Source organism: Mesoplodon bidens (assembly GCF_964165515.1).
Source record: "Mesoplodon bidens genome assembly, chromosome: 16".
NCBI lineage: Eukaryota > Metazoa > Chordata > Mammalia > Artiodactyla > Ziphiidae > Mesoplodon > Mesoplodon bidens.
Window position 1 is genome coordinate 20919995 of NC_138173.1, and position 15000 is coordinate 20934994.

A 15000-nucleotide genomic window follows, 5' to 3' on the forward strand; every position below is an offset into this window, starting at 1 on the left:
CAGTTGTGTCACAGAAAAGAGTTTCTGCTGTAACTGAAGGACTTTTCCTCCCTATGATTCTTCTCCTTTTCCCGCTCATTGGTTCACATAATCATATTTAAAATAATGTATTCTTGTTCTACGAATGCCTCTACTAATAATCTCTAGTTTCCTAAAGCAGAAAGATAGGAGAAGAAAGGAAATTCTGTTATTGGAATATTAATCCTGTTTTTGACAGAAAGGTAAACTGATATAATTGCTTTTCAGTTGAAGGAATGGGGGTTTATACAAGTGTGAAAGCATCGGAAAAGGATTAGCATTTTTTTGCATAATGAAAAGCTCTGTTGAATAGGGTTCTGAATGGCTGACTGAATGACCGAGATGAAAGGAAGATGAAAATGCAGGCTCCTCTTTCTTTATGCCTATGCTCTGCTCGCTCTAAAGTTATGTTTGTCCAAGACTTGAGAAAACAAGCAGGGGCTCAGATTTCAGCAACTTTATAAGATGCCCTGAGTTTTCATCATCACTGGGAAGTAATATGTATGACAATAGTGCAGCTAGAGGACGATAAACAGAGGTTTGTATATAGAAGAGTTTTCAGAAACATGCTAGGCTAGCCAAATATTGACTATTGGGTATCAAGAATTCCCAGCACTTTGCTGGCAAAAACAGTTATTTCAGAAGAGGCCAATAGTATGGTGTGGATATCTCATGTAGTTAATAATGGAATATATGGTGCTCCCTCCCCCATCCCCTTCCCTATCGGCTATAAATAGTTGTCTCAGTTGGTAGAACACTTCACTTGGGAAAGAGTTGTGTATTCTGATTTTTTGGCAATGTTAAGTGTTTGGAGTGGCCTATCAGCTTCTCGGGCTGGGAGGGGCTGGTGGAAGAGGATACAGAGTTATTTTCTTAGGATTTAATTCATTTTCATGTTGCTTTGTAGGAGTATTGTGTATTTCACTTAGAGATAAGTCTTTTTGAAAGTGTCTAAGTACTCTTGGAAACATTTGCAGTGGGGTTTTCCCTTGTCACTAGTTAGGGCTGTAACTGGTTATCAGTTGACATGATCAGGGCTCTTAATGATGTTTCTTCAACCATAATTAGGGCAGTTAAAATACCATAAGTGTTAAGACACTTTCAAAGGTGGGAATTGGTTCCTTTGTACATATGTAAATCAAATACAGTGTGGATAATTATTTATATGTATACATTTTAAACAAGCTCTTTCCGGCTTGGGGTCACCACAAATGAGCCATTGAAGGCTACCCCAGAGCAGGATTGAAAGATTCCGCCAGATATTAACCTAACTTGTTTCGTTACTAGATTGTAGAACTTCTATTTGCCTCATCACTTTAACTGTTCAGTTGCTATTCAGTACTGTTAAGATGGTTACATGGAAACTTGCGGAATCAGAAGTGTTTTCACATAAATTAAAGTGTAAGCGTTGCCTCTTGAGTACAGAACATTGTAAGGGAAAATTGTTTGATCTTTGTTATATAAAGTCACCAAAATTCTTTACTAGAGCCCTTTAGAAAAATTGTCAAGAAATTCTGGATTGTTTCAGAAACTTTCCTGGTTAACTTTATGGATATGCTTGCAAAAATCTTAAAAGAAAAAAAAAAATCCACATGGAAGCTATTCTTTTACATGCAGCAGGGCTTATTAAGGTATTTCCATAAGAAAAATGTGTTAATTTAAAAAATAAATTCATTTATATTTTAAGACATTGTTAACCAAGCACCATGTGTTGTAACTGGCAGCTTTCCAGCCACCATGGAAGTGGATCACACATGGGTTAATAGTAGCTTATGTGATGTCTGCATTCTTAGGAAATGGGCAAAAGCCCAGGGTATTCTGATATCAAGATTTTAAGGAATCAGACAGAAAGCAGAATATATGTTTATATGTGAACAGATGGACACATGTGAGAACTAAAAGTGCACAATTTCTCTTGGCACTTGTTTTAGTTATCCCTGATGATATAACCAAGATCTTAGTGCACTCACAGTCTTTGATGGCTAAGGACAAAATGGTCTTTTAATGAGGGCTCAATGGCATTATTTTCTTGTATATGGATTGTTCCCCCTGTGATCTTGCTGGATTTGATGTTCTGTTAATTCCCTAGTTTCAGAGGTTCACAAGTCGCCCTGAAAGTTTGATACGGTTTCACGTTTGACATACAATCCTCAGTCCAGGAATGGTCGCTCCCCACTCCCCTATTCTTTTCAAGGTTTGTGAGTGAACTAAAATATTTGCCATTTTGGGGCACTTTTGAATGTACGCACACAACCTAAAAATGGCTTGACACTAAAGTCATATTTGGCAAGCAGCTTGTCTCTGGTATAATCAGCCACTTTAACATTCTAGAGATTGAAAAAATAAACAAATACAATTTAAGAATTTGGGCAGCTTGACTTGGTTAATGTGTCATAATGCCCTGATGGTCCAAGACAAGTCCTGAGTAGGTGTTTTAGTCATTCAGGTCAGGGGTTCACACACTAGCATCATATATTTAGATGATTGATCATTTCTAATGTTTGCTTGTCCTGGGGAGACGACAGTGCACAGTTGATAATTTTTGAATGGTACACATTATAGCACGTACCTCTAGGACAAAGTTTATAGGTTCCATTGTGTTCTAGCTGTAAAAACAGAAAGTGTTCTGCAGGCATTTACTCAGATCTAAATCATTTTAACCAGGGAAAATCGACTTTTGGGTTAAAATATGCATTTTATAACTGTCCATAAAATTCTTTTCCTTCACTGTAAAGAAGAAAGGAAATCCATAGCTTTAACAATGTTAAAGTACAAAAACATATGAGCTGGTGTATGCCACCTGGTTGTACTCTTAATAACAAAACAAAACTTTCTAAGAAGGAAGTTTATAAGGAATCTTAAAGTTTGCCTGATTGGAAGAATAAGTTGAAGAAGCCCAATCATATCCCAAAGTACCTTTATTAAACCTGAAAGGCTTTACTAATGTAGATTTTCTAATATATAGTTTGTAGTACTTTTCCCCCATACATTTAGGAATAAAGCAATTCATACTTAAAATTTCCTGAGCCCACTAATGAATGGAGAGTGAGTCATCTCCTTTGGTTTAATAGATACAAACTAGGAGTGTGTATGCAGACACACACACACACCCCTACCCTTTTTCCATGTTAATGTCTCTCTTTCCTCTTTAGATGTGTTTATAGGGGTAGCCTGTGCAGTGTTCCTCTGTAGACTAAATTTCTTTCATTTTCTAAGAAGTGGCCAACACGATCGCAACAGAAAAGAGCAGGTAGGGTGGTAAGACAACTGGAAACTATCAAAGGGCTAAATCCTGGAAACTTCCTTATAGTTCTTCAGTTCAACCAGCTCATTTTAAAATATGGCATACTGAATTCTGGAGAAGTAAGCATTGAGTCAGCCAGCAAGGTAGGAACATGTCAGGACAAGAACTCAGCTGTCCCAGCTCTAGGACCAATGGTCACTCAACTATATTGGCTGCTTAGAAAAGGGTTTGTTCTGTGAATGAATACAAATGTGGTGGAAATGGGGAAGAGAAGAAAAGGAAAATGTGCAATGATAATCCAACAGTGATGTTGTCTCCTCTGAGAGAGTGAGTTCTCTGTTACTGAAAGGAGACCAGTAGAATCTGGATGGCCTCTTACCACTGTGACTGGAAGCATGTCTTTGTGTTAAGTAGGAGGTTAGGTTAGGTACTTTGTATGGTCAAGATGAGTCTACAATTCTTAAAAGTACTTATGATCTCAGTGACTTAAAATGTATTCTTGATAACAATGAACACAGTGTGAAGAAGAAAGGTTTTTATTTTGTGGAGGGAAAGTAAAGACAAAGCTGTGACATTTTAGAGGCAGCATAAAGTAGAGGAAGAATGACACTTAGTTTAAAACCAGACATTCTTTTGATTCTGTTTACTTTGGATTCCTTTTTCCTTTTTAAATGAGTTTGTTTAACTTAAGTCTTAGATATTTGAAAATCTACTCCAATTTTTGACAACTCAATGACCAATAGAAATCTTATTAGATCTGTAAGACACTTGGGTTAAATTCTTGTTATAGATGACCTTATCAAAGTTATTTAATCTTTTTGAGCCTCACATTCCTCGTTTGTATCTCAGAGTTGCTGTAGAGCTTACCTAAGGCTAAACTGTTGTGGACATATTAAAATAAGTGAACGTGGACAGGGCCTGATATCCTTCATTCTCCTTTTCTTTATTGTCAATAGCTGGTTTTGATATAATGCTCTACTGAAGAGTACTTGATAAAGCAAATCTACATAGACCTTATGAATAGAGATGCCCCTCTCCCTGACAAGGGAGGGAGATAGGAATTAGTCAAGGGGGATGCCTAAGAGGTAGGACCAAAGGGTAGTCTCCTTCTTCTCATGTTTTCTCATTGACGAATACCTAGATGACATCTAGGTGGATACGCCTCCACCTCATTATTTGCTACTCCATCATCACAAGTTGCTTTGGTTTTGAGGGGTTTCTAGATGATTTTAATGCATTTCTGGGATCTTTTTATAAGAAGCAAATTAGAACAGAAACAGTTTTAAAATAATTCAGACCTTAGTCTATCCATAGGAACTCAAAATTCCAGACTGTCCATTATATACAATAATAGAAGAGACCACAAATCTTATTTCAGTATTGAAGCTGACCCTACCTGTTTGAAAGCCTTTGAATTAGAGGTTTTCCCCAAACTGGATTAGATGTCATAGCAATACCTTTTTATATACTTGATCTTATGATATTTTGATATGCCATGAAAGAAGAATAAATACTGTTTACATGACACCCTGCTGACAAAAATTTATACCAACCTAGAGAAAAGATCCAGTTATTAATAACCCAGTAATATTATAGAACCCTTAAATTTTCTTGTGGGAAATTTATAGCCAAGTTATGAGTCTCCTCTTGGCTTATCTCATGGAGGACATCACAGTCCTTTATCTTTCTATAGGAGTGCATTATTCAGAGGAGGACGACCTAGGTTCAAAGGTGATAAGATTCACGATAAGGGTTAATAAATTTATAAACACAATTTTTCGATCCTCTAAACTAAAATCTATTTCTCTTATGGTTTTTCTTTTTGATTTTTAAATTCATAATAATTTCCCATTGTGTTACATGTAAGATACACACTTAAAATTATTCTTTGTATTATTATGGAAAAAGTGTATTTTAGATAGTAATTTCCCAGATTTGAGTTTGATTTTCGCTTGACATTTATAATATATATTTAGTTCACAATCTTTGCTCAAGTTTTTCTTAAAAATAAAAGTGTGTGCCTTGCCTACGTTCTGGTCATTTATAAGTGGCCCTGGACTTAACCATTTATTTGAAGCACGTTTATTTAAGGCTAAGCATTTACTGAATACTGATAGGGTAGGATATATTTCATTGGAAGAAAATAATTAGCATCTTAGCATTTTTCATGATGCTTGTTTAAGTTTCCCCTCAAATAAATTTCAGTCTCCATGAGGGCAGCACCCATGTCTGTTTAATCCCTGTATTCACAGTGTTGGACAATACTGGCAAATCCTTGGTAAATATCCTCAATAAATACATGAATACATGAAAAAATATGGTTGTTAATTAAAAACATAAATAAAACACTTCAGTTTACTCTAGTACTGGAATCTGCCTCTCCTCTTGAAATCTGGGTATTGAAAAAAAATGCAACCTTAAAAACATCTGGGTCTGTCTTGGAAAATTCCATAGGGAAAACTATCTTCCAGCACAATCTAAATGGGTTTTTGTATTAGAACCATAGCTTGTTGGAGTCGGAAGGGATATAGCACAATCCCCTGGTTTAACCCATAAGGAAACTGAAGCTCAGAGAAATTTCCAGGAAATATCACACAAATACAGGGCACAGACAATGAGAATCTAGTGTGTGTGTGTGTGTGTGTGTGTGTGTCTCCTTCAGCAAATCATTTAACATTTTTCAACTTAGTTGGTTGAGCTCCTCCCATATCCAAAGATTCTATAATATTAAGATGAGAATAATTTCTGTTATGCTGGAGAGTTTTTTCATTTGTGGGATTCTTCCAAGCAAAGGAAGATTTTCAGTTGGTACAATTTCTATGATGACCGTAGAGCCAGCTGACTGCTCTGGGATTGTAAAGCTAAACTGCTCGAGATAGAACAAGAATTGCCTGAAAGGTGAAAACTTGCAGGAAAAATGGGGTGGGCCACTTAGTTCTTGAAATGAAACAGGGTGCAGATTAGGAATCATTGTGGTTTGCCAGAAGTTACTGGTCATAGAAGCCTGTTTAAGTGCTCACTGTCAACAAGGAAGTCATGGGCAGCCCTTAAAGTGGCTCACCTCTGATTTATTCATAAACCTCACACGAGCACTTGGCTTTGTTCTTGCTCTAGTAAGGGGGACTGATGCCAATAAGCACAGGAATAAAGAGCTCCTTGCATGGTCCAGTAGTGAATAGCACTTTACCTCAAAGCCTGACCTCCTTTCCCGAGGTCTGTTATGCTACAGTCGACTCTGATTGGCTGAGCGTTCTCAGATGAATTGACAGAAGAGGTTATAACAGTTATCTCCTCTGTACACTCCATAGTATAACGAGAACTGTGTAACTGGAACCTGGGTTCTAACTTAACCTAAAGGTTGTGGCATTCATGCTAAATGGAAAAGTTTCCCTTTCCCCTCTTTTTAAAGCTTGAAGAGTTTCACATTTAATAATGGTCAGAAAAAGATTGCTCCTTTCTAATTGAAGAAGACAATGACCTCGGAAGGAAATGGGTTTTGACAATCCCTTTTTCCATTAAAATGAATTTAGAGAGATTTAGTAACATAAGGAATTAAAGGTTCGAGAATTAAAATCTGTCCTACACGAGGAGGGAGGTAGAAACAAAGAAATGGGCTTGCAGGTTGATTAGCCGTGTTTATCTGAGAAGCTTTATTTTTGCCACTTCACAGATTATGCTCTGATCCAGCCGCCCCTCTGGAGGGGAAGGGGCCTTTAAGAGACAGTCAGATGGCTGGTTTGCTGGGGCAGAGGTTGAGTCGAGTTACTTAAATCCCCAGAGCAACATTTAGTTAATGCTAGTCTTTTTTTTTTTTTTTTCCCTTCCCTGATCCTGTCCACTCTGGCTTCCCTTTTCTCCTTTTGATGAAGTTGGTCTCTTACTCTTTAAAGTGCATATATTTACACAAAAATTTCCTCAAATTTTCACAACACATTAACCCAGAAGAGCCATATTAGGAGATGGTGATGAGAGTTAATGATATATCTTTAGATAAAGCCATCCTCCCGTACAATCACATCAGAGTCATCAGCTCATTTGTCATGGCTGAAGTGAAAATGTCAGGACCAATGAGTGTATGAGTGCTGAAGGGGGCGAAAGGGCTTTTGGAGAAAGATATTTTTGTGCTGGGAGTCGGCCATGGCTTAGATTTAGCTCCAGGGAAATATTGGGATTAGCCAACACTGTGTACAAATCCTTAGCATAACAGAATTAGTTGGGAAAATGGAGAGGTGGGGGTCATGAGGATGGGCACATTTCTGGAGACATGCTCTAGGCTGCAGGCCAGAAACCATGGTAAAGAATGAGATGATTTATTAAAAGTATTTTAAGGCATGTGTTGTATGCAGTCTCATTGATTCCGGGAAGATTGAAGTCGTAGATTTGAATGGCATCAAGGGAAGACCTGCCATAATGTACACTAAATATGTATACATGGCTTTTGTTTTAAATTTAGCTGTATTAAAATAATTTTGACCCTAACACCTAAACATGTTTCAGGGAGGTAGTATTCGAGCGCACAGAGATAATATTCAGGCATAAAGCACTTTTGACAGTACCTTTAGAGTGGAAGTTAATACTTAATTTAAATAACAGTAATTATGCTGGAATACTTGTTGCATTGTTGGGTTTACACAAAACCCAGAAGCTAAACTCTCTTTACACAGACTTCACTCTGAAACTTTAATTGAAAAGTAACTGATTTTCTTTAGCTCCAGAAGTTCTTATCTTTTAGAGACCAGTACTAGCAGATTCATTTCATTTTGGATCCAGTGAACTGTTCTCTTTCAGATAATGTACCCATACAGCCTTTTCTTGTTTAATTCTATTGATTTACAGTGTTAAAGTGAAATAATCTGATACCTGTTTCCTGCCCTTTGAGTATTTGTCGTCAAAGAGGCTGATTAGTTTTTTTTCCCCCCAGCTCTTTAGCAGTTTTAAATGTATAATTATCATTGCATGTCATTTGATAGCTGCACTAATTGCTGCCAACTATTGTCTGTTTGCACTTAATGCTGAAACCTGATCAACATCCTTCTTTGGTTGATGTTTGGTGGTAAACTTTAATTAACTCTTATTGCATTGAAGAAGAGTTCAGGCTTGGTGCTAACTAATCATTTACCTTCATTATGTCCTGACAGCTCCACTTGTTCTTGGTCCTAACAGATACACCAGTCAGTAAATAAACCTGCAAACCTCATGCCTTATAGTTGCTCCACACTGATATTTTTCTACTTAAAGTATAAGATAATTGGGCCCAGATAATTAGTTAGTTAGTTTAGTATCTCTAGTTCTGCAGACACTAATCTTAATTGCCTCTTTCATGCTGGACAATTTTATTTTAATAGAAACTGTAGATTTGAGATAACATTATTCCTTCAACATGGTTCCTATGAACATGCATCTTTTGAATCAATACAATTAACCTTGTCTCCTGTTGGAATTCTTGTCATTATTTTTCCTGAAATACTTTTCCTGTAATGATATTGAAGTTAAAGTAATCAGGTTACCAGCAGATCATGTAAAATTCAACTCAAAATTGCTGGCTGCTTGATTTTAATTTGTCTGACATCAAGTTTGTTTGAAAAGGGATAATATGTGGGTAAACCAAGGAGCTTATAATTATGGTTGACATTTGTTTGTTTATAATGAAATTTAATTAACGTGCATACATTTAAAACACAAAAGTTAATTACTGAATTGTGCAATTCACTTATGGACAGTGGTCAAATTAACTTTCAGGCCAAACAAACAAACAAACAAACAAACCACACACATACACAAAAAGCAAACAAGAGGCTCTTCATAATAGAAATAAAATAACCAACAAATCTGAGTGATCAAACATAAATTTGCCAATATTTCATCCAGAAGAAACCTTTCATTCCACTTAGGTTCCCTATGTTAGTCCTAATGTGGTTTCTAATATAAAATAATTTAAAATATCTACATGGGATATAAAAAGAGACTTGCATTTGATAGACCTAAGAGTCTTGGATAGTAAGAGGGCACTTGGTAGTGATTTAAGAAATTATGCATGTAACTTTCTCCATTAAAACTATTTTGAATTGTTTGAAATCATTGCCCTGGGAATAGGATTGTTTGCTGGAATACCTGACCTGTGATTAATTTTATGAAGATAATTATGGTAGGTTTAGCCTGCAAGGAATGACATTTTTCAAAAAAAAAAGAAAAATAAGCATATACTTACACTACTATGCTTATGCTATATTGGTTATGAGATCATATTGTGGTAGTCATGAAATACAAATAACTATACAATTGTTTCCCCATTTAAATATTTAGTTGTCAGTATTTCAATAATGAATTTTATATATTAATAGACAAAGAAGAAAAAAATGCATGTATATGTTAGGATATATTGTCTTCACATTGTATATGAGAAAAATGTATGTGTGGAATGGTTTTCACTAGTCTGGTAAATACATTTCTGAAGCCAAATATTCTATAGTTATATTTACCTTAATGAAACCAATTAAGATGAATTTTTTAAGTGTTCCTATGTGACAACTTAAAAGCATTATCAACTAAACACTCTTAAATTGGGTGTATGCCAGAGAGATTAGTCAATTACGTTTTAAAGACTAGAAATCATATAAAAAAACATGGCAAATATGATTTATAAATTTTAAAAATGATTAATTCAGTACATGTTTTTCCAAGGAAAACTAAAGGGTTCCATACTTTCTATTTCAAAGTTTTATTTACTTGAAATTTCAAATATAGTAGGGATTGAGGAAGAAGGGTCTGAAAAGGGAAAATGATTCTGTCCCTCATTGAGATGCTTTGTAAAATGAGGGTAGTTTACACAACCTTTTAGTATTTCCAGAGAGTTTATATGTTTATATGTGTTTTAATATAACACCAATTGATTGATTTGTAGATTATTATTTATTTAGGGAAAAAAATTAAAAGGATCATAGAGTCATTTAACTCTAATCCTACTTTGCATAGATGAGACAAAGGGAAGATGATTAATACTTAAGTATGGCTGGGTAACAGCATCCAGAGGTACCTTTTTCTTCTATAAAGAAAGCAAAAGCAAAAAAAAAAAAAAAAAGTCGGTATATTCTCACAGTATTGGCAAACAACAGCTTTCTAGTAATGCTTTAGCTGATTAGGACATCCTTACCCTTTAATGAAGCAATCACTACAAAGCCCCAATGTCAGCTGGAATACTGGCAAAACAGTATCAAAGAAAGAATCAGAGAGAGGCACTGAACATAATTACAGTTCATGTCCTTTCTCACACCAAGGCAAACTATTCATTTTCAATTAGAATGAATAAGAAAATTAGAAATCAACTAGATTGGTTAAAAGGACCAAAGTTTGTTTACAGAGGATAGCTAAACTCTTAGGTCCATTTTGCTCACTGATTATGAAATTTTCCTGAAGCAAACAAATAAAATGAGTCATATAATGGTGTAATTTGGTTAAGGAGAGATTATTGATTTCTCTCTAAGGAAAGTAGCTGGAGTTTGATTAAAGTTGCGAAGAAAACTGAGTAAAATTCCTATTTCCCACAACTAAACAAATTAAGAACTATCGGACCCATTGGCAAAGAGTACTTTTCCTCTTTAGTTCTCCAACACATGTGTTTAATGACATGTAATTGTCATTGAAAGTCCATGGAGGTTTAGAGATGAGAGAGAGAATGAGGGAAAATGAGGCTGGAAAGAGAGGGAGAGGAAGAGGAAGAAAAAACGAGAGGCAGAAGCATCGATTATAACAGTCCTGTTTATGAGAAGGAAATAAATCTGCACTGAATAGCTAATTTAGGTTTTAATGAGAAAAATGAGAGGAAAACAGGGGAAAATGACTTAATTGACTTACACACTCATGTTTGTCTTTGTCAACTTTCCCGTTTTGAAAATGTGCTTGGTTTAGGTGCTTACTATATTTGGTTACATCCTTCTATTCAAACTTAATTACCTTCTCCCCTTTGTCGTGACATGGGTGGAAAGTTTTTGCCGTGTCAGGAGAGGTCGTCACACATTCTTTTGCAGCTCTGTTCATTAATTCCTTCTTGCAGAAGCATTTTCTCTCGTGCTGGGAAGGTAGAAGGGTGTAACAGAAGACCCCTGAAACATCAGCAGGAAGCTCTAAGCTGGTTAATGCAGTATAATTGTCTGGACATAGACTGGTCTTTGTTTGTGTGGTTCACTCCGAATCAGCTGTAATTAACTCCAGAGTGTTTCCAGATTGCCAGCAAAGAAAAATTACAGCTTTTCTGTTTTAAATTGTAAAGCTCACAAACATTAACTATGCAGATTGCTTTTACTTTGATATATTTCTATCCTGCAAGAAAAAAAAAAGCTTATTTGCCCCGCCCCCATCTGTAAAAATGTGCTTTTGTTAAGTTATGTAATTTAGTGTCTATTGGAACATAATGGTCCCTTAATACTTTGGTTTGAAATCTTTTTACTCAATATTTTCAGTCCTTTGACATCCTTGTATTTGCCTTCTTTATTGCTAACGTTTTTAATACTGCAATGGGGAAGAAGTTATGCAGTCTTTAATGGGATACTGAACATATACTAAAATAAGCAAATTGCAGAGAAAGCTGAGTAAAGAAAACCACTAGCAACCAACTTAAAAGACTGAGATCAAACATGTATTCTGACGTAACTGGTGCTTCTACACAGGTACTTTACCTGTGTTTTGATATACATCAAAAGCCAGATTTCACTACCCTCTCGTCTTGGTCAGCACACCACACCCTTCTAAAAGCTTCTGTACAGTAGTTTGTAATTATGAATTCCAGCATGGGTAAAAATGAGGTAGCAGTGTGAGCTAATACAGCCTAGGACACAAAAGATCTGTCAGCAAATGATGCAAAAAAAAAAAAAAAAAAAAAAAGTCCAGCCAAAAATCTTTTTTTTTCTTTCTTTCTTCTGAATTTAACAATAAGGAATTTAAGCTTCAATGTGGCTTTAGCAACCGAAGAAAAGAAGCTCTTGGTGTCTGCATAATACCACTTTGATGGATTTTTTCATCAGTTCTCTGTACGTGGCAACAAATAAACAAGTATAATTATACTTGTGAAGGTCTATTCATTGCTTTGTCAGGATTAGATATATGTGCCGTTTTCACACTGCGCCTCTCTTTTGTCTTTGCCTAACTCACTATGACATATTGATAGAGGATTTGGGATGGGGAAAAGGCCACAGCAGAGACAGTGATGACCTTTTGGAAACTTGATATAATTCAAGGATTTTTATTTATTTTCTCTATATATACAAATATAAATATTTAGGAGTTGTAACTTGTTATCAAATTCCCTTGTAAGTGGACAACTTTTAACCCGTTTAAAGTGGAATTGCAACTCAAAGTGTTATGAGTTGGCTAAAGAGCAGATGAGAATAAAAACAATAGGCAAAGGGGCACAGTGGTCTTCTTTCCCAGCACTTAGCAGAGTGGCTAACCTAGCATTCCTTTCCCATTATTCTGTCCTCTGGATCAGATCACGTTCTTTTTAATCATTTCACAAACACTGTCTCACTGTGCTACAGAGGAGGGCTGGGACAATCTCAATTAAAAAAAGAGGTAAAACTGGCCTGATTTTGGGTTCTAATGGGAACTCTGCTTTCTGAATGCAAAGGAATTCTTCTCTTGTTCAGAAAGCACCCCCTTTCATTAGCCAGCCTCCTGGTAGGTGGGTTTGGTCATTTAGCAGAGAAGAGTTTAGGCAGCAGTGACTGCAGGACGAAAGCAAGGCAGAACAAGCAATAAAAGTTCTTTTCTGCATGTTGTCCATTAGTTCCAAAAAAGGGATTTACATGATCAAAGTCACTGATCTTGTGAATTACTGAGAATACCCAAAACTGTGTACACGTATTCTAAGCAGACCAGCAGGTATGTATTGTTCTGAATTTAGCATTAAAATTATATTAGGTTTTCTCTTTGAGATTTCTTGAGGACTTGGGTGATTTATTTTTTTTTAAATAGAATGTATGGCAGTAGAGAATAGAAATTGGTGAAGACTAAATAGAAAGCAGCTTAAAGGGTGAAGCAACTTTTACAGTGAGTTTACTTGTTATGCAGTCATTTTGGAATGAATTCTGTGGTTTACGATAAATGGATGTCTTTGTGGTCTTTTAATTGGGACTTATAAACTTTAGTGTAAATTTCCTAAGTGGGACATGTTGATAAAAGAAAGATCTTGTCTGACACTGGTGACAGTGAAATCACTTAGCATCATATTCAGTGTCACGGTACATATTGATCTAAATAACTTTAAGCGCACAAACTAAAGCGATTCCATCCAAACATGCTGGTAAACACTGCCATGGTCATAGTCTATGGCCACAAATTTAAAAATCAGGTAAATCTATTACTAGCTCTATCAGTTCAGATAGTTTTGTTACTGTTGCTTTTGGAATTAAATGTAAATTTGATTGCAGAGAAGACTTACTATGTATCTGACTTAGTTTCTGATTAATGTGTAGCTTGTGAGAAGAACTTGACGGGCAATTTTGTGTAAAGTTATGTGGGAGTATTGTAACAAACTATATCCTACCACATTGCTGTGACCTGTGATGGACACTGTAGTATAGTTTTCATAATTTTTTTTTCACATAGCAATAATGTCATTACATTTTTGAAAGTTACTTCTGGCTCTGTTAAGATAAAATAAAAAGAGAGGATCTACTTCATCTAGAGAAATATTGACATGAGTCCATGAATGGACTCTGCAGTATTTCATATAGAGAAATAGTGCAGAATCCATTTGGCATCTGGCCAAAATTATTAACTGCACATTACATATAACTCATTTGGGGTGCATTCAGCATGTGTGTAATAATTCTAGCAAGTGTTTTTGTAGGCTGAGAACTGTTGTAGGCGTGCAGGTAAAAGAGAATTCAAATAATAAAAATAGCTCAGAAGCTTCATTACAAAACTGTAAAGTGTTTGAGAACTTTCCTCACTCTTGTAATTAAGGTGAATCTTCTTCCACATATCTGCCGAAGTTATCATAGGAAAGAAAAAAGAAAAACTACTTTGGTTCCTGGAACTTTACATTTTAATCTAGGATCATTAATTTAGAATTATTTACCACCTTGCTTCCACTCCAACTCTCCAGTTTCTTCCTGCCTTCATCATATCTTTTAGTCCGTCAAGGGATTCTATTTTAGACATTTTGGCTGCCTTCAGTATGTATACCTTGTACAGATTTGGTAAATGCAAAGGTAAACATTAATGTCTGTGGACTAATTAGAAAATTATTGGGTTTTAACGCTTTTGGGGGTTTATCAGATTATTTCAGAGGGTTTTAAAAGCTGCATGCATGCCGTGAGGATAATTAACCTGGAGCTCCTCAATGATTAAAATTACACACTAAGCTTTGTGATGTTTGATTCGTAAGCAATTAGAATGTCATTTTAACCATCTTAGATACCAAAACGAATTTTGATGTTATTTTCAATCTATGCAGATCTTTTGATGCATTTGAAACTGATGACTTCCTCTCTGATTTAGCTAAGATGAAATTTGATTACAGTAAAGAGAGTATGAAGAAGTTATTCTTCATAATTAATATGCCAGTGACCTTCAAGGATGTCTTTGTTCTAGAAGAACTTTTGAAAAGGAATTTCTAAAATGCCTAGTAATATTGTTGAGCCCAGAGTTATGTTTTTCTTCTTAGCTCCCTGCCACTGTGAAGTCTACACAATAGAATGTAGGGGTGGGAGGGGCATCCAGGGTGAATCGTCGCATGTCCA

General features: G+C 35.7%; 1 protein-coding gene across 4 annotated transcripts in view; it reads left to right on the forward strand.

Moving 5' to 3' along the window:
* Nucleotides 1-15000, forward strand: part of ZFHX4 (zinc finger homeobox 4) — a 179984-nt gene that overhangs the window by 6253 nt on the left and 158731 nt on the right. The gene's annotated exons all lie outside the window — the stretch shown is intronic.